Genomic DNA, 20,856 nt, shown 5'->3' with positions numbered 1-20,856 from the left:
ATTGCTGCTTACATGCCGGGGTATTGTCATGATACGTCCAAACTGAAAATAAACAACAAAATTACTTGACACATTTCACTCTGTGCATTTTTGTGGATACATTTTGTGCTAGACCAAAGTTCAAATATGCCAAACACCCATTTATAAAAACCGCAAAGCGACATTTAACACAGTACATCAAAACGGGTCGAAATGTTGGCTTAAAAATGCGAAAGCTAAACCATCAAAAAGTTTGAATGATTATTAAGCTGTTTAAAATGTGCTAATTAGTTCGCTAATACAAGTCCCAAGAGTAACTACTAAAAATGCGCTAATTAGTTCGCTAATACAAGTCACAAGAGTAACTACTACAAATGCGCTAATTAGTTCGCTAATACAAGTCCCAAGAGTAACTACTACAAATGCGCTAATTAGTTCGCTAATACAAGTCACAAGAGTAACTACTACAAATGCGCTAATTAGTTCGCTAATACAAGTCCCAAGAGTAACTACTACAAATGCGCTAATTAGTTCGCTAATACAAGTCCGAAGAGTAACTACTACAAATGCGCTAATTAGTTCGCTAATACAAGTCACAAGAGTAACTACTACAAATGCGCTAATTAGTTCGCTAATACAAGTCCGAAGAGTAACTACTACAAATGCGCTAATTAGTTCGCTAATACAAGTCACAAGAGTAACTACTACAAATGCGCTAATTAGTTCGCTAATACAAGATAAAAAATGGACTTACCAAGAGCAAATATCTAAGATGCAAAATCAAAAGGTCTTTGGGGTCGAAAAAAAAAAAAATCTAAAATAGAATAAATTAGGTATCCAAAAATTACAAAATATACGAAACACAATGAAACAACAATTGAACAAAAGTTAGACTTCACAAAACTTACCAAATCAACAAACGAGGTCCCAAAAATATAAACCAACAAAGATAACGGAAAAAAAAACGCAAATCTAACCAACAAACGATTCAACAACCTCCAACTCCTTTCTACACAATCAATACACTCCAGCCAAGATAACCTCCAACAATCCAAAAACGCCACCTCGACTTGAGACACACCAAGCCATAAATAGTGTTTCGTTTCCCGCACAAATTAAGGAGGGATCATAGGGCCGCACAATCAATGATGCGACCGCAAAATAAGGACACATGTATAAATACGTCACGAAAACACATTCAAATTCTGGTGTATTTCTTGTTTGGACCGCAGACATGGCGACAGACCAGGGAAAAAATGCCCAAGAGTCAGGCGGTAAGTCTTTCATGCATTTTCTATCAACGATTAATTTGAAACATAAGATGAGGCAAGTTGTGATTTTGTGAATTCTGTAATTTTACACAAATAGGTGAGGAGGATGACATGGAAGAGGCTGCTGGGCCCAGTCTTCCGGCCAAAGCGGCCAAAAAAAAAAGGCAGCCACATTTCACAAGAAAGGAGATGGAGGTTTTGATCCAGAAGTGTGTGGACATCCTGCCACAGGCAGACAGGAATATGAGTCTAAGCCAGAAGTGGAGAATGTGGGAAGAGGTAGCCGTTGCTGTCAATACGGTGGGTGATTATGTCCGTCTAGCCCGGGATGTCAAACGGCGGTAAGTAAACCCTTGCCCCCCCTAAAAACAAACCCCATTTTAAACCAAAGGATAATGGCTTCCATTTTTCCCCACAGATGGGGCGACTTCAAATATCGCCTAAAGCAAAAACTCGCGGACAGGGCTAGGCATGCAAGGGGGACAGGTGGGGGTCCCACCCCTGTGTCATTGGAGTTGACCGATTTAGAAGAGCTGGCACAGGGGTGTGTGCAGCCTGTGGAGGTGTTTGGCGTGTCCAACATGGATACGGACATGCCAGACTTTGCGGCTCCTCATGTTGGCCCAGGTAAGTATTGTGATGTCACCAACTCTGAAATGCTATTGTGCCAATATGTAGATTCTAATGTGACTCTTTTCTCATTTTTCAAACAGAGACACAGGCGGATGAGTCTGCTCCAGAGGGAAGCCTTGGCCGCAGAATTTCTGCTGGCTCTGCAGGGGAGGAACCAGTACATCCGGCTGAGGACCCTGCAGAAGCCAGTCCAGGGCGTGCCCCCTCGCAGGCAGTGGGCCTCCTCACAGAACTCAATTTCAAATCGGATTTCCATACGGAGATTCTGCAGAGGATGGACGCCAGTCTGCTACGGGTGGCTGAGGCCCTGGAGCAAAATGCTGCGGCCAACGTGACCATTGGTCAGGCCCTGGCGGAAAATACCAGGGCCAACATCCGCATCGCCGATGCCCTGGAGCAGCTCGTTCGCCAGCACATGGTGGAGCCGACCTCCCTTCCTGCCGGAACATCAGGATCCTCCACCTCTGGCACAACATCAGCCAATCCTCCAAATGTGCCTAGCCCTGTGCCTAGTCCAGAGGCCACAACATCTGCCTCTGGACAGGCCAGCCCGATGGCATCCCGGACCCGGTCTGGCGCCCACCCTCCCCCATCCAAACGGGCGAAAAAACGGTGACAGCAATGGCGACTTTTCCCACACTCCTTCTGTGCTTGGCTCATATTCCTTTCTGGTCAAAACTTCCCTCTCCTTTCTTGTGAAATGTCTTTAAGTTATTTTTGTACGTTTATGTTATCAGTTATTGTTTTTTTTTTTTGGATAAAAAGTATCTTTGGCAGAAAAACTAAAAAAAAATATTATGCCAATTGGTTTGTGTTTAAACAATAAATTTATGACAAAAATCTGACATTGTATTGTGACATTATTGGACAAATGGGTTACATTTAATCCTGGCCCTAAAGGCAAAAAAGGACACCAAAAATCATTTCATTTGTCTAAAAAAAAGGCCTCTTGAAGGAACGTTTAAAAAAACACATAACGATGCAAATTGCACATTAAAAAAAAAAAGGGGGAGCTAATTAAAACATGATGACATTATTGTCACAATAGGCCATAAACAACAAATTGAGGCCGAAAAAAAACCCCCAAAAATGTACGCCAATTGATTGTGTAATCCTGACATTAGCAGGTATGATTTCCACCTGCGTACGGTTTTGTGCTATCCCAATAAACTGCTTTCCAAACACATACCAAGCCGGTTTTCAATACAACACTAATTGCTTTTGTGACCACCCGCGATTAATCGCTGCACCATCGTGGAGTCCCGGGACGGAGGAGAAGGCCATCGCCAATGTGGTAGAGTAATCCAGACCCTAAACTGTGCGAGCATTTTGAAGGGAAAGAGGATGTTCCAGTGACGTATGTGACGGTCCGAACACATTTGACGCTCGCATCTGCTAATGTATGTACGCCCCAAAAACGCCTCGCCACGCCTGCGTTTTTCCATCTCCACCCCCGTTAACACCCAAAAACGCCCTGTTCTGTCAATCACATTTGACATGTCACTTCCTGTACGCTATTTTAGGAACGACAGATAAAAAGCTCGCAATCTGCCGTACGCACATGCGCAGTGTAACACCGACGCATGCGTGGTTAGTCAACATCGGAACGCAACGAGCGTACTGCTGTTTGCGAGTGGGTCTGAATGAGGGCCCTTACCAGGAAAATGTATTAAGGGACAATTTGAAAGTTGCATATTTATATTAGGATGAACAAATAGCCAGCCACTGGAAAAGCACTGTTTTTAGCGGCGTCTACAAATCGCTGTCCTGACTTTTAGCCATTACAACGCGACATAGACTGCTTACGAGGAGCAACGGACATGACATTGGTTACTGTCTGGTAAGGCTACTTACTTATTCAACAGACAGCCGACCAATCAGGAGCGTTCTCTTGTGCACTTTACAGCAAACAGCTGGTTTTCAACCTAAAACCGGTTTGTGTTTGAAAGATGCTTTTCACTGTAATGAATTAGCTCTCAAAACATGTGGGATTATGAAAAGTAAAAGTTAGGGACCAGAAGAGAGAAAGGGAATTGGAGAAGAGAGTTGCAAATGTGTTATAAGTAATTGTTAATTAACACTATCTGATAGTTGTCTTATGTTTTTTTTTTGTTGTCTTGTCACCTACTTGTGCGTGTTATCCTTTTACTCTTTGCTTTATTTTGTTACTTCTGTCTAATTATGTGTGAGTGTGACTGGTTTTGTAATTATTTATTGTTTAATGTGGTCAGCATTTGTTAGAATGTGTATTTACATTTGTGGTGTCCCAGCACTCCTTTCCAATTGCTATTACCCACTATGTCGCTGTATCCCATAGTTATGGGTCACTTACCTTTAAAGAACTTAACCGCAAGGTGAGAGGAGGAACATCTGTACAGAGTGAGTCTGTATCCATACCACGTCCGGATTGTCAGCAGCCTTTTGAAGCTTTAGATCCCTTCCCCTTGGAGATACGGTATAAAGCAGGATCATGCCTAGCAGACAGTGCTAGGTGTTTGTCCTTGATACTTCTCTTGCTATCGCACACCACGCTTTTGTCAAGTACTTCTATGTACCAACTTTGGCTGTGACTTTTTGACTACCCTCCATGATATTTATCTAATCTGTGTACCACCTCCTGGACTGAAATTTTATTAAATTCCTGCCTGTCCATTCTGATTAATAATCCTAGTACATCAGATCCTTGGAACAGAACCATGGCCTAGTTTGTCCAATCCTTGTCTGTCATTAACTTGTTAACACATAAATCAACCCCTGACTGTCTGACTACTAGTTACTTTCCTCTAGTGGCGGCTCCAGAGGTGGGGCTGCAGGACAGTCCAAGTTCAACTGCCTTTCCAAATGCTGCCAAAGATCACCGGCCGGGACTCACTGGCAGTTGGTGGGGCTCCCCTATTTGAATTTTGGACTGCGCTGCAGCTTCAACTCTGGAGCTGCCACTGCTGTCTTCTACTAGCATCTGCCACACAGGTTAATCACTTGCTTCACAAGAAAACAGTGCTACATATACATGGTTACACTTGTGTGGTACCCCCATAGTTATCGGGTCACCGCTCTGTACCTGTTAGGGTTTGTATGGTAACAGGCCCCTATAACACCAGCAAGTTTTTTTTATTATTATTTATTACTTATTAAACACTTTCCAGCAGCCTCATTAGGTTAAATAGCAGGGCTGCATTGAATGCTGTGACCCTTCTCACCAGGTCTGTACTGCGCATGTGCTAGAGAGGCTGGCAAGGACACTGGTCGGCCAGCAACAGCAAAGCCCACGATTTGGGACCCCCTGGTGATTGGTTGCAGGGTAAAAGTAAAGCGCTGTAAAGCGCTGCGGAATATGTGTGCGCTATATATATAACTGGTAATAAATAAAAGTCCCCAGGGGCAGGCTGTCCTCGGAGAGCAGGAGCCAGTGAGGGAAGCGATGATCTGAGGCGGGCCAGCCGGCCACAGTTAAAGAAATTGGCAGCGTGAGGGAGTGGGGAGCTCTCAGGTGGAGCCACTGTATCAGCCATGTAGCGGGGGAAAGACTTTTGTGTTACCTGTAGGGGAAGAGTTGGAGGGTGTCTGAGACATGTAGAGAGGACCTGGGGTCAGCGGCTGTGGCACCGTCAGAGGAGTGGCCACAGTGAAGAGGATCCCGGCTGTGGCAAGCCGGTGCTAGGACCCCGTGGGGAGCATCCCTGCTGGACAACCCCGGTGCAGAGGACCCTGACGTGATGTACCCAGTTAGCACCCCTGTGAAGTGGACAGAGTAGCGCAGCTCTGTGGTGACAGCCCTCAAGGACCCAGTGCAGAGGACACAACAGTGACTGGCAGAGCTAAAGAGGAACTCCCCACAGAAAACCCGGGAGCAGCGCAGACATGTTGTGGGAAGCTCAGACAGACAGGACCCCGGCTGGGGAGAAGTCCCAGGAGGCCCCGCAGTGAGAATGACCCAGCGAGACCTGACACCGGAGAGAGGACCCTGCGCTTGTAAGCCCCAGTGGAAGATCCCCTGCAGGTAAAGAGGAGCCCTGAGATGATCCTGACACGGAGGAGCAGGATCAGCCGAGAATACCGGGGCAGGGGTGAGAGCCTTTCCCTGCAGCAATGAGGAGCTTATATGGAGAGGACCGCCACCAGGAAGGAGCAGTGAGGAAGGTCCGCCATAAACGAGGACCCTGCTACTGGGAGTAAAGTGCTGAACTGATTCCCCAGAGCTAAGTGTTTCATTCAGCTTGTATGTACGGAAGGACCGGAGAGAACCCCAGCATCCAGCTCCCTGTGATGGAGCGCAGACCGGTGCGGTGCTCAGCATCCCGTGCGGCGCTGGAGATCGTGGTTTGGCAGAAGAGCTGCTGCATATGGTGAAGCTGTGGATAACCCTTCGCCCCTCCCTAAAGTACCTTTGTAGTGTGTCCCTCTCTGCGATAATACGCTGCCTCAGTGACTGAAGTGATGCGTCCTACATGGCTTAGGGTTTCATTATTCCTCTCCCAGATCCTGGTGTATGGTGTGGTGTCATGGAGTGGAAGTAAGGGTTAGATCAAAAGGTTTGTCCCTTTGGAAAGGCTTAGTTGATTTCTCCTATAGCATATATTCCAATCTCCTGAAGTACGTCCCTCATAGGACACAAATTCAGTACCCACAAATGAATGAGAGAGAGGGGAGATATAGATAGTGAAGTTCAGTTTAATACAAATGAACATCAGCAAATGCACATAAAAAAAATCAGAACTGGCAACGGACAGTTCTTATGAGCGTGTGTTGTAATTCCACCGTGTAGTTTCTGGACACTGCACTGGTCTCTCCGCTCCAATCACCAGATAAGGACCCTTCTTTTGCCACTAGGTATCCCCCGTACCGGGGCAACTGAAGGTTCCTTATCTGGTGCTTTCCGTATTTAACAGTGACTTGCTTTGCTATTCTGCATCTACACCTGTGTAAAAGTGCATACTTATCTGTGACGTTTCATCAGTAGCCAAGCAAAGCCAAAAATACTTTTTTCCCGCTATTGTATACAAAGGCCTGTCATTCTGCAGCTACTGTGTACACCTGTGTAAAAGTGCATGCTTACCTGTGACGGTTCTTCAGTGACAATGCAAACCAACATAGACTTTTTCTCGCTATTGTATGCAAAGGCTTATTGTTCTGCAGTTTCACCTGTGTTAAAGTGCATACTTATCTGTGACTTTCCTCCAAGTGTTAAATACAGAGGACCTCATTCAGACCCGCTCGCAAGCGCCTGAGCGCTCGCAAGCGGGTCGATGTTTGGCTGTGCGCACACGCAGCGGCCGCACTGCGCGTGTTAAAGCCCCGGAGCGAGAGAGAAATTCTCTCGCTCCGGGGCTCACTACAAATGGGGCGGCTGTCAATGTTGATCGACAGCTCGTCCCGTTTTGTAGGCGTGGCGGGGGGGTGGTTTCAGAAACGGAGGTGTTCCCAAGCGAACGCTTGCCGATTGTGGGCGGCCCCAATAACATCACCGTCCCCAGAGTGTGAATGGAAGCCGCACGCATGCGCGCGGCAACCATTCACTGATGGGAGAGGGCTGGGGGAAGCCCAGCCAGTGACGGTGCTGGGCTTTACTCCCAGCCTCACATTTTTTGGAGGTGTGCCATGCGGGCACGCCTCAAAATAACGTCACACAAGGGGCTTGGCCTATGGTAATTAGGCCACGCCCCAAAATCCAGTCGACTTCTGATGGGTCGGCAAAGGGTGCTCTGAACCCTGGAGCTGGCCCTGCTAGCACTGCCCTGGACATATATGTACATATTGGGCTCTATAGCAGCATATCCCTAACAGTGAATGTGCTCCAGAACTCCTAGTTGGTGCACAGGTTATTTATTACTGTCTGATACATGTTAAAAGATCCACAGGTGGTGCTAAATATATCATTTGTGATACTGAGAAGAACATGCAGCACTAGTAAAATTATATTTCATTACTATTCCTATTGTGGTCATGGCGTGGGCTGGGGAGGGGGGTTTCCAGGCTGATGGAAATCCCCCCTGCGTTTGCCTATGATTCATCAAGAAGGTAAAGCAGGAGATATAACAGATATCTCCTACTTACCTTCCTCTGGTGGAATACACTAGTATGGGGACAGAATTCATCAGTTCTTTGACTGCAAGATTTGGTTCTCCCAAGAGGAGAAGTGTGTTTTGTACTAGCATCAGGGGCGTATTTATAATGGGTGAAGGATGTGCGGCACACCCTGCACCCATACTTTTTTTTTTCTTACTTACCTCTCCGATGTCCTACGGAATAGCGCTACAGAAAACATCTGGAAAATGTGAATGCGCAGTAGAGAATCACTGGGGAAATGGCTGCCGCGCCACTTTCCCGGTGATCTACGCATGCGCAGTAGACTCTGTGCGCACTCTAGTGCCCGGAGTCTACTGCTGTGGCAGTTCGCTGATGGCAGCCGGGGAGAGAGGAGGGGGCCTCGTACAGGGATTGAACAGGCCCCCTCCTCTCTTAATACACCCCTGACTAGCATAGTACAATGTTATAATCATAAGAGTGGAGTCAGGAATTAAACATGCCACACAGTCACAATTGCCGGTTTTCTGTACAGCTGTAAAAGTAGTAGGCCTATTCAAGTGCACCGTGGCACACTACAAGTAGCGATATTCAGACACGAACAGGTGCCTGAAAGAAAAGCTGTCTGACAGTGACAGGAGGTGGTCACCTCTGCTTGTGGAATACCTGTATGATACCTGTAAGATGAAGAACTGAGGTATAACCTGCCAGTGCAAGATTTCTGAAGGCATAAGCGTTCAACACAGCAATAGGCTTCCAGCACATCAACAGCCTGGTGAGTATAGCTATGACTTTACCCATAAATTTTATGTACTGTATATGTTGTGTGTCTGTGTGGTTTTTATTTTAAACATGACTAAAGCATGATTGCTTTGCATAAATCAATGCAAACAGGTGGAAGAATGTACAGGAATAGGCCATCTGTTAGACATGTTTTCAATTTCACAGTGTATATATTGATAACAATCTTCAAAAGCTATTGCCTCATGGTTCAATCAACTGGTTCCTCCTTACGTAGACAACCCCTGTCAACTTTAACGGATCCAACCACAGATGAGGAGCGACTTATAAAAAACAGAAAATGACATCAACATGTGTCCAAAAATTAAATCCTAACAACCGTTAACATTTACAAGACAATCATGGCAGCATGCTGCAGAGACATCCAAAGGAACTTCATGCTTGGCCAAAATTTTCAAATGTGTCAAATTAATGCCCGCTTACAAAGGGGCTTAAAATATGATAGCTAATTAAATGAATGCACGAAATCATACTGTAAATGCTGTGGAGAGAATGGATACCCAAGGGGGAGCATCCCGATAAGAAGCCCATAGGCATCTATTGGGTAACGCCACCTGAAGGTGGCATTACCCATCGGGACGAAGCCCCGGAATGCATCGCATTCCCATGCTTAGTACATTTGGGGAATGTGGTAGAACCCCCGAAAATGCACCACATTTTTCGCCTTTAGTACATCCCGCCCTAAATATTGTATTGTATTGTATATTGTACTACTTTAAGGCACTGATAATAAGTGAAACACTTTTTGAAAACTACTTACATGTAAAGTATTGTTGACTTATATCTCTGACATGCCCATACATTCCCTTGTGTATTATCCATATCGCCTGCAGTTAACAGGCTTTCTGCTTCCTCAGTGTCTACCATTATATGAATAGGCCTGTATTGTTTTAAGGACAGATTGTGCAGTATATAGCAAACAACAATGATATCATCCACTTTTACTGTGGCATAAAGAAGAACACCACCAGATTTATCAAGGCATCGGACCCTGATCTTCAAAAGTAAAAGGTTTTCTGCATCATAGATCTAATATGTACATCATTAAATCGGTGTGTAATCAGCCAAGGGCTACACCCATATACTGAGTTTCTGGAACTGGCACACACAATACATATTACATTCAATAAACATATATTGCAGTTCATACATGTGAACCATATAAAAAGCTACATGTGGTATTTACATACTCAGAAGCCTTGGGCATTTCCTTATAAACAGAGGGTGATTTATAAAATTCTGAAGAGAGATAAAATGGCGAGAGATAAAGTACCAACTAATCAGCTTCTTTCACAGCCTGTGCTAAAAAAAATGACAGGTAAGCTGGGCCTGATAATTGCATAGTGTGTATGCAGGAGCGTCAGCTAATAAACGTCTTGAAAGGGTTCCTGCAATAATTAGATTGGGAGGTCAGGATTTGGTGTGCTGCACATGATATCTCATTTCCAACCTCCCAATCCGGTTAAGGAGATCAGAAGAAAGTACACACTGACCTAGAAATTGCACAGTGTGTACAGGTACACACTGATCCGATAATCGCTCTGTTGGATCGGAGCATTTATCGGATCAGCACAATTTATCAGAAAATGAATGAGATGTACTAAGGGCGAAAATGCAGTAAAACCCCGGAAATTAGCATTTTCGGGGGATTTACTGCATTCCCACTATGAACAAAGCACCAGAATGTGATGCATTCCGGTGCTTCATCCCGATAGGTAACACCACCTTCAGGTGGCGTTAACCTACAGAAGCCTATGGGCTTCTTATCAGGACCAGTGGCATAACTAGGGGGGTCGGGCAGGGTGCGTGCCCTGGGCGCCGTGGGACCACCCTAGTTAGCCACAAGTGTAGTGCCGACCGCAGTGATTGTGGTCGGCGCTACACATTTACACAGGACCGGCGCTAGGCTTCCAGCGCCGGTCCTGTGCTGCACGCCTGAGCCCGTTCCCTCCCCCTGAGCGCTTGCCCAATAGCGCCAGGAGGCGGGCTCAGGCTGTGCATAACACACATATCGCCGCCAGCACTGGCGGCGATGCGTGTGTTAAACAGCAGCCAATGAGAGTCAGATAGACTCTCATTGACTGCAGCAGAACCCACTGCAAGAGCCGGACTTCCGTCCGGCTCCTGCAGTGGGTAATGGGACTGACGTCATGACGTCTGTCCCATAATGCTGAGCGCGCCAGCCCGGGAGGACTGGCGGGCGGCGGCGGGAGCGGCAGCGCGGACCGGAGCAGCAGGTAAGTCTGTTTTTATATATATATATATATATATATATATACATATATTATTTTTTTTTAACCTATCTGCAGAACAGGGGAGGGGGGTGGCTACTACTGGGAGGACCTCTACTGGGGGTGGGGGCACCATTATTGGGAGGACCTCTACTGGGGGGGGCTACTACTGGGGGCACTTAATCAGGAGGGGGAACCTCTAATGTGGACTACTACTTGGGGGGAACTACCACTGGGGGCATTATAAAAGGGGCCTACTAGTAGAGGCACTGCACTTGGGGGACCACTACTGGGGGCAATAATAGGAAGGGCCACTACAGGGGGCACTGGATAGGGGGGATCACTACTGGGTACCTGCATAAGGGGACCACAACTGGGAAAACTGCATGGGGGGGACTACTGCTGGGGGCACTATATAAAGGGCACTGCATAGGGGGGGGATTACTACTGGGGGCACCATATAAAGGGCACTGCATAAGGGGATATCGCTACTGGGCACACTGCATTGTGGGGACTGCTACTGGGGGCACTGCATTTGGGGGGACCACTACTGGGGATACTGTATAAGGGGCACTACTATGGGCCTGCATAAGAGGGACCACAACTCCATACTGGGTACTGTATAAGGGGTACTACTGGGGTTAAGGTGCATATGGATAGGAATGTTCAGTGTGAAAGTAAAGGGGTGTGTCATGTTGACACGCCCCATTTTTAAGTGACCACGCCCATTTTTTCACCGCGCGCGACTTTGGCGCGCGCACATCAGGGGGGTGGGCTCCCTTTTCAGATTTGCCCTGGGCTCCAAATACCCTAGTTACGCCACTGATCAGGACACTCTTCCTTGGGAGGAATCCCTCTCATCACCCCCACAGCCTTCTGCGCATGCGCAGAGGGATGGCAGAGGGACTTCTGGGTGTCAAACCTGGAAGTCCCTCTGACCGGAACCATCGCAAAGGACAGCTCTTATCGGGAGAGCTGTCCTGTGCAATATTCTAGGTACAGTACATACTGCGGTAATGAACTGCGGTATCTATCCAAAGAGGTGGGATGTACCGTCGCGGATTTACTAGCTGGTTGGTTGTATTAAAGTAAAATAATTGTGAAGTCCAATCAGCTTACTTGAAGTTCCAAAGTACAAAAGATTTATTTGCACAAAGAAATACAAAGAGTACCGCCCCTTATAATGCGCATGTGCGGTTAGTGCCAACACAAGGCTTCAATTCTGAATGCACTGACTTCAAAAGGTCACTGCAGTACAATTTATAAGTTCACATTCATATAGTCCTTAGGGAATAAAATCATTGGGTATAGGCAGGGATCTGTGTATACTCGACGTTGGATAGGTCAGGACCTTCTCTTTTGTGTGTGCAGACGGATTTTCATAAAGCCTGAGGGCCCCGCTGATGACTATCCCATGCTGGATTTCCTTTGTCTTACAGTATCATGGGTGAGGGGAAATATTTGAGGTTCAAGGGTAGCACATTACATTGCTTAACTGCAAATAAAGGGATCTAGAACATTACATCAATATTCCATTTATATTTACAGCAGAGATGCAGTATTTATCTATAAAACATTACATATCAAATGCTGATTAAAATAAGACGAAACATCAATATACAGTTATACAAATATAATAGAAAATAGGAAATTACATTTATAATGAAAATAATATTTATAATAATGTACAGAAAGTGTTGTATGTTATTGTACATCATTCAGTTTTAAAATTTGACTTTGACAGTCCACCCTTTGATAGTCAATAAACTATCACTCTTTTCATAATTCCAATGTAGGATCATATTGCAGATTGTCCAGTTCTGTGTTCTAAACTTTATTGGAAGCCTAACATCCATTTCTATACCAGGATGATTGGTTTGCTTGTTGTTGTCCTTGAACATATTTCTAACACATCTTACAAAGAGAGGTATAGTTTTGAAAAAAAAATATATAATCAGTATGACTGTCAATATTAAAAACAGAAGTCTTCCCAATGTAGACATTACTCCATTTACCGAATTCTGATTTAAAAAAATGTATTTTACCATTTTGTCATTGGATTGGTTTTAAATTGAAATTATCAGTATTAATGTACCTTTTATGAGACATGTGTCATCGCATTCAGTAATACCTTCTCTTTAAACACACTCCTTCAGAGTTTGGGGAAAGGCACAACCAACCATAATATAATCCAGGAAAATATAAGACCTTGATTGTCAAAAAATTATACACAATATACCTATTGGTTGCTAGCACCCACACCTGCTGAAAGCATGCTCCCTTCTGCATCAATACTTAGATTATACCTGTTCCACTGGTATCCTCTGTTGCAACCTATGTCTCATTCTCCCAAAACCAAACATGTTGTACACTTTGTTTACTAATATTTTCCTGATTTATGAACCTTTCCCTTAGTTATAAGTTGAGTTAGGTCATGGCCTGATCTTGGATACCTCTCCATGTATTTTACCATGACATTTTTATCAGACCAACCTCCAGGACGTTCCACTTTGGTGTCAGATCAAAAATGGTTCCAGCTAAAAAGAACAAAAACAAAACAAAAGAAAGTTCACAGAAGAGACAGGAGAATTTCATGCTGTAATGGTTATTCTTCATCTTTGGTTCAGTTGCTTTGCCCTCATGCAAGTTTAAGTTGCTGGGAAAAGAATCTCAAATTGTGAAAGCACTTCTCCCTTTTCTTGTTCTTTATTCTCCTTTTGTTCGGATACGCTCTTGCAATCAGCGGAATGGATCCAGGTGTCTCTTTCAGCAACTCTCTATGTTGTAGTAGTGGTCATCGTCACCTGTTAATGATCTGTTAAGCAACCAGAACTCAAGAAATTTCTTAACCATTACATTCTTTTCCAGGAACACTGACATGACAGTTAGTGCCCAACATGATCAGAGCCAGAAGGTTTAAACTCATCTGTTATTGTCTTGTTTGCTTTATCACACCCATGGTGTACCTGACAGTCATTTCATTATGACAGTTCAAGGTTGACTATCCAACAAAAATAAAATATATTTAATGGTGACAGGTTAAGTGGTGGCCTAGGGGTGGTTCTGATACTTTTGTAATACTAGTGGCAATGCTTCTTGCCATACTTACCCTGTCTCAGTCATCACCTCACTCAATTTATCTTTCTATAACCCAATTAAAACAAATGAATCCAAACAAACACACATTTCAAATTTACACATTATACTACTTGAATGAAGTTGATTTGTATTACCTGGGATGGAATGAGCCCCATGTGGTAACACAAATCTTGCATATTAATCAGTTTCTCTATGCTGAGAGTCTAAAAAGAAACATTAAATTGTTTGCCTGGATTCTTGGCAACTGAGCTATACATGATGCTACTGCTCTCTTTGCAACCTCGTCAGCTCTCCTTGTCTTAATAAATGTAATCACTATACAGTATATAAAAGTGCTTAGACATTTTATATCTGTCACTGCCAGTGGCAGTTATATGGTCGTCAGTAGTCCTTTGTGTGGTGTTCTAGTTGCTTGTCATAAAAATAAAACAAGATTCTAATCTGTCATAGGACCCCAACTTCATATATGACCTCAAAACTTATCTTTTAGTTGGCATTAGTATTGTCTTCTGCCAACCCCATCATCTATAATAGTGCTATCATAGTCTATAATATCAGCTTCATAGTCTATAATATCAGCTTCCATCTTTTAAAGGAAAAAAAAACCCATAATACTAAAGTCTATACTTTCTAAAGGGTTGTCACATGTAAAGTCAATCCGATGTAAATGTTCAATGCATTCATGCGTATCTGTGTAACTGCTAAATCCTCATCACTCTCCACCCTTTATATCTTATGAGATACATATGGAATATAAATAGAGATGTGCGCCGACCCCCGTGTTTTGGTTTTGGATCTGGATCTCCCCTGGTTTTGGATCTGGATTGGTTTTGCCAAAACCTCACCTCCATGTTTTGTTTTCATGTTTTGGTTTATTTAAACTTTATCGTGGGTGCGCAACTAATTGAATAGAATAGAATTGAATGGATCTGTATCTCTTTCATGTTTTAAATCTGAATTTGGTTTTGGCAAAACCGCCCTTGCATGTTTTGGTTTTGGATCTGGATTTTTTCTTAAAAAATAAAAAAAAACAGCTAAAATCACATAAAATGGGTATTAATAACCTCAATAACAGTTATTTCCACTCGTTTCCAGTCAATTTTGACCACCTCACAGCTCACAATATTGATTTGTTCATCTTGTTTAGGCCCAAAATTTGCACCAAGATAGCTGGCTGACTAAGCTAAGCTGCAGCAGTGGGCGGCACAAATACTTGGCAGTTCAACTTCAAACATGGCACATCAGGAAACACTTTTATTATTCAAGAGAGGCCATGAGTGAGTTGGAGTATGTATGTAGTTGAAGGTAGCGCAGGGACAGGAAGGGTTGATTCGTAGTAAATTTAATTTAATTTTTTGATTCAAAAGAAAATGTATGAGGGAGAAGGGGAGGGGAGGAGGCATTTACAAAAAAATATTATACAGTACATTTACATCAGTCCTTGCCACAGAAGAATCCTGGAGCATGGCTGCTGCTGCTGGGAGATGATTTTCTCATCCCAGAAGGGGACCAGGAAGAGTGCTTTTCAAAAAAATAAATAAACAATTGACTTAAATAATGCTTTGCAAATCTTCTGTAAAGGCATTTCCCAAACTGTACAGGGACATACAAAAAACATAGTTAGTTAGTGGCCTCAAAGTGCCACTTAACCAGCACAGATATGTGGACAAGTGTAAGATCGATGATTTAAGGGCAGGGGTAGCCAACCCTGGTCCTCAAGACCAACAGTGCATGTTTTCCAGGTCTCCTCACAGAATCAAAACTATAATAATTAACTCCACCTGTGAATCTTTCTAAATGTTTTGGTGAGTAATGGATACACCTGTGCACCAGCTAGGTCGTCTGGAAAACGTGAGCTCTCGAGGACCGAGGTTGGCTACCCCTGATTTAAGGCCTTACATTGTGTCTTTCTTGAGAATCCTGTGCCTGTTTCTGCAGGTAGGAGTGGCTTTTCATCCAAGAAGGGGACCATGAAGAGTGCTTCCAAAAAACAATTGACATAAATAAGCCTTTAAAAACCTTCTGTTCTGTAAAGGCATTTTCCAACCTGTACAGGGACATTAAAAAAAAACAGATTTAGTTAGTGGCCTTCAAACTGCCATTGTTCCCACTGTCCACTTAACCATATGAGATATATGAACAAGCAGAATAGAGCAGCAAATGCAACATTTCAGATTTAAGGTTTATGTCTTACATTGTGTCTTTCTTGGGAATTCTTTCTTGAGCGCGATGACTGCTTGCTGGGAGTGGATTTTTTTCATCCCAGAAGGGGACCAGGAAACGTGCTTTAAAAAAATAAATAAACAATTGACTTAAATAATCCTTTGCAAACCTTCTGTTCTGTAGTGGAATATCCCAACCTGTACAGAGACATTAAAAAAACGTAGTTAGTGGCCTTCAAATTGCCATTGTTCCCACTGTCCACTTCTTAGATATGTGGATATGTTAGAATGTAGAAGGCCAAAAATTGGGTGGACCACACATGGCTGATTGATCAACCATGGCGACTGGATTAGTGTCATAAGGAAGAGGAGGCTGCAAACTGGGTGTCATGTTATGAGTTGGCCATATGAGGTATGTTGCTGTTAAGGGATCAGGCTGGTTATCAGTGGACACATTATTATAGTTGTTGTTATTTTGGGTTGCCATCTCCTGAAGGGTGTTTACCAACAGACAGAGACTACCTACCTATCAGCTCAGGCATAGACACTACCTAAGGAACAGAGCTTTGTTGTCTGGAGGGAAGCCAAATAGGTGGGAGCCCCTGTTCCAACATCTGAAGCTCTTATCTCTCCACATCATCTATTATAGATGAAAAAAAAATGTCATCGGGGACATCTAGCTCCTTTAGCAGTTTATGTGTAAGTGTAAGAGAATCTTGTGTAACGTTGCTAATATGTGCGGTGGGTTTATGTGTAGAGTGCTTATGATAAACAGTGCAACTGTGCGTAATGTGCGGTGTTTATGCATGTAAGTCTGTGTGTGTGTGTTATGCATGTAAGTCTATGTGTGTGTGTTATGCAATTCAGTGTATTTATGATGGCTTTAATATATATATTATCCCTTTCTAACATATTTTAAAACTACAGTGCAAGGTGTTATAAGCCGTGAGGTTCACTTTCAAGCAGGGTGGAGACCCCCAGCTGACTGCCGTTGCCACTTCGTCTGATAGCTAATTCAAAGGTTTTCCTGTGCCTATTTAGAATACACTTGTCAGTACTTCTTACGCAAACCTCCGACCATTGCTTCTAACTTCTCATTCAGACAAATTCAATTGTGCATATCAGTGTCTGGGTTATATTTCAATTGTCACAGCCATACTTGTCTGTATGCGGGGCTTCTCAATTTATATGTAAAACACTCACAGTATCCTGGTGTATTTTTTTTTTTATTACTTTTCTCAGACATGTATACAGAATCTGTTTCTCATTACTAACTAAACCCTGCATGAATATTTGCCTGCATGAGTGTTTGTCAGTGTGAGAGTGTTGTATATTATTCACTATTTAGTGTTGTGCGAATGTGTGGATACGTGCGCACACTGGGTGGGTGCGTGCGCATGCAATGGTGCGTCATGGATTGTACCAACATAAATCGGACAGCGGATGACCAAATCGTCCGGTAACAGTTGAATTGCGGTCGCATGCAATTATTCGACTTTGACACCACCCTCCCTGTTCAGTCTCCACAGCCGGAGTGAAATGGCGTCCGCCGCGTGGTCCCTATATACTACATTGATCATAGAGATGTACAGTAAGCTAGCGAAGTGCGAGATTTGTGACTCTATGGTTTTGCCTTGGTTTCAAGATAGGAGTCAGACGGGAAACTCCGAGCCTGCCTGGATGCGACTCGGATCTGCAAAATTCGGGTGGGCTCGGTTCTCTGAGAACCAAACCCGCTCATCTCTAAGTATAAATGACAGGATTTAGCATATTACATCTTTTGATGGTTATTATTTGTTGGTGCCGTAAGGGACAATTTCCATCTTGTGCTCGTTTGTGTCAAGTTTAGAATAGATACTGCATAGTGTGCATATAACATTAGATGCCCTTATACTGTGTCTTTCCTATATCCTGTCCGGTGTCAAGTGTTTCGTCCCCTGAGTCAGACATGTCCGAAATATATCTCCTTTGACCGACATGGCTGTAGCTTATCCTTATAATACCTTGGGTCCTGCTTGCAAGAGATGAAACAACAACTGTTTTAGTGTCAGGCAAAGAAGACAATAATGATCATAACAATAATTCATCCATATGACTAAGGATGGATATGTGACCTCCTGAGGCGTGCAGATCGCCTAGCAACTGAGGAAAATGAAACAACAGCATCATGAGAAGGTAAACTGCCAGAGAGAGACAAGTTGTGGCTGCGACTTGTAAAAGGAAGCTGCTTTCTCGACTTTAAAACAAGCTTTTTCCACTGCTCCCATACTTTGACAACCACAGTTAGAAAAACCATTTACTTTGGTAGTGGATGCCTCCTCAATGGGAGTAGGAGCTGTTTTGTCTCAAGTGACTGAGGATGGTAAAACTCATCTTTGTGGCTATTATTCTTGAAAATTTTCTCAGGCGGAAAAGAACTTTGCCATTAGGGATCAGGAGCTGCTTGCTATGAAGTTGGCTTTAGAAGAGTGGAGACACCTTTTGGAGGGGGCCAGGTTCCCTGTTACCATTATTACAGACCATAAAAATCTCCTATATCTCAAGACTGTCCATCGTCTGAACGCTAGGCAAGCTCGGCGGTTTCTTTTTTTTCCCCGTTTCGATTTCAAAGTCCAGTTTCGTCCGCGCATCCAAAATCGAACAGCTGATGCTCTCACCCGATCTTTCATACCCATACACGAAGAGAAAGAACCACCTCCTACTCATCCAATTCTTAATCCCATGGTTTTTGCTCATACACAAGTTTTAATTCCTCCTCCTGGCAGAATCTTCGTAGCTCCTCAGTTACGTAAGAAATTATTAACTCATGCCTCCTTGTTTCGCAGGCCATTCTGGCATCCTTAGAACTTTCAAGTTTTTGCAATGCTCCTATGGCCCACCATGAGCGAGGATGTCTGAAACTTTATTATCTCCTGTGCCAAGTGCACTCAGTACAAGTCTGCACACAGCAAAACTGTTGGTCCTCTCCATCCCCACTACCCATCCCTAGAACTCCCTGGACCCATCTCTCGATGGATTTTATCTCAGATTTGCCAAGTTCCAAAGGCCATAATACTATATTGGTAGTAGAGGACCAATTTTCGAAGATGGCACATTTTGTACCCTTAATGGGTCTTCCTTCAGCCCCGCAACTAGCTAAGATCTTTGTTCATGACATCTTCCGTCTACATGGCCTACCCAGGGAGATCATATCGGATCGAGGCGTACAGTTCATGGCCAAATTGTGGAGGGCCTTGTGTTCTACTTTTGGAACTAAGCTAAAATTTTTGTCTGCTTATCACCCTCAGATTAATGGGCAAACAGAGAGGATCAATCAAGGACTGGAAACTTTCATTAGGCTTTTTGTGTCCTCCTCTCAAGATGACTTGTTCGATCTGATGCCTTGTGTGAAGTTTGCCCATAACTTTAGATACCACACTTCCACAGGTTCCACCCCATTCTTTGCTATTTTTGGTAGACATCCTCAAGTTCCGGAATTCCTCCCATAGAGGTACCTTATGTTACTAATCTGGTCGAATCTCTTTCTGATGTATGTATGGAAGAATATCCACTCCAACTTCCAGCAATTACAAAAGATTCGCAGACCTTAAAAGTCTTGTTGTTCCTCTCTTAAAAGTTGGAGATAGGGTCTGGCTTTCTACTAAGAACATGCGCCTGAAAGTTCAGAGTATGAAATTTGCCCCACGATTCATTGGACCTTACCGCATTCTGAAAATCATTAATCCGGTGGTTTACAAATTTGAACTTCCTCCTCAATTAAGAATATCCAGTACCTTTCACATTTTCTTACCGCGACCATTAATTCTTAATCAATTTCAATCATCTCCACCCAAGGCACCTCAAGTTCAAACTCAACAAGGTGTTGAATTTGAAGTGGAAAGGATTCTTAATTCCAGATTTCGACTGGGCCTTCTGCAGTATTTGATCGATTGGAAGGGCTATGTTCCCGAAGAAAGGGCATGGATCAATGCTTCGGATGTCCATGTGCCACAACTCATTCGTGCCTTTCATAAGAAATTTCTTAGTAAGCCTTCTAGGTGTCCGGAGTCCACACTGAAAGAAGGGGGTACTGTCAGGCTGTGGCCTGAGATCGGCCATTACTCACCACAGCAGCAGCTTCCCTTGGGCGGTCAGACATCAGGTGCAGTGACGAGTGACGGGTTGAGGATTACTCCTAGGGTCCGCTAGGACTTTCTTGGGTTGCGCTGTGACTTGGTTCCTGGACGCAGCCATGACAGTCCATATCACCTGACTACTTTTGTCCTGTGGTAGCGTCATTACCTACCGTTGGATATTTAACTGGGCTCCATGTAACAGGAAGTTGCCTGTGCAACTGCGCTACTTCAGAGTTCGTTCACTGTGGTTCCATTCCAGGCTCCACGTTGGTCTGTGCTGAGTTCATTCGCAGTATCGCCCAGTGTGTCTTTCAGAGTTACCCACGTCCTGAGTCCGAGTGTGTTACATTTCCTCTTGAGTTTATATTTTTCTTTTGTCTCTCCCTGCTTATGACTACTACATACACCACCCTGTACCAGAGACCAGCACCTTGGTTTAAAGCTCTGTCTGCAGCTGGATCCCTAGTGCACTTACTAACACGCGTCCAGGTCCTCAGTGCACCAATTACTGATATCTGCGTCTGGATTCCCAGTGCATCTA

The sequence above is a fragment of the Taudactylus pleione genome, unplaced genomic scaffold (assembly GCF_031769625.1).
Source record: "Taudactylus pleione unplaced genomic scaffold, aTauple2 ptg000707l, whole genome shotgun sequence".
NCBI lineage: Eukaryota > Metazoa > Chordata > Amphibia > Anura > Myobatrachidae > Taudactylus > Taudactylus pleione.
Note: the sequence above shows the minus strand (reverse complement) of the source record.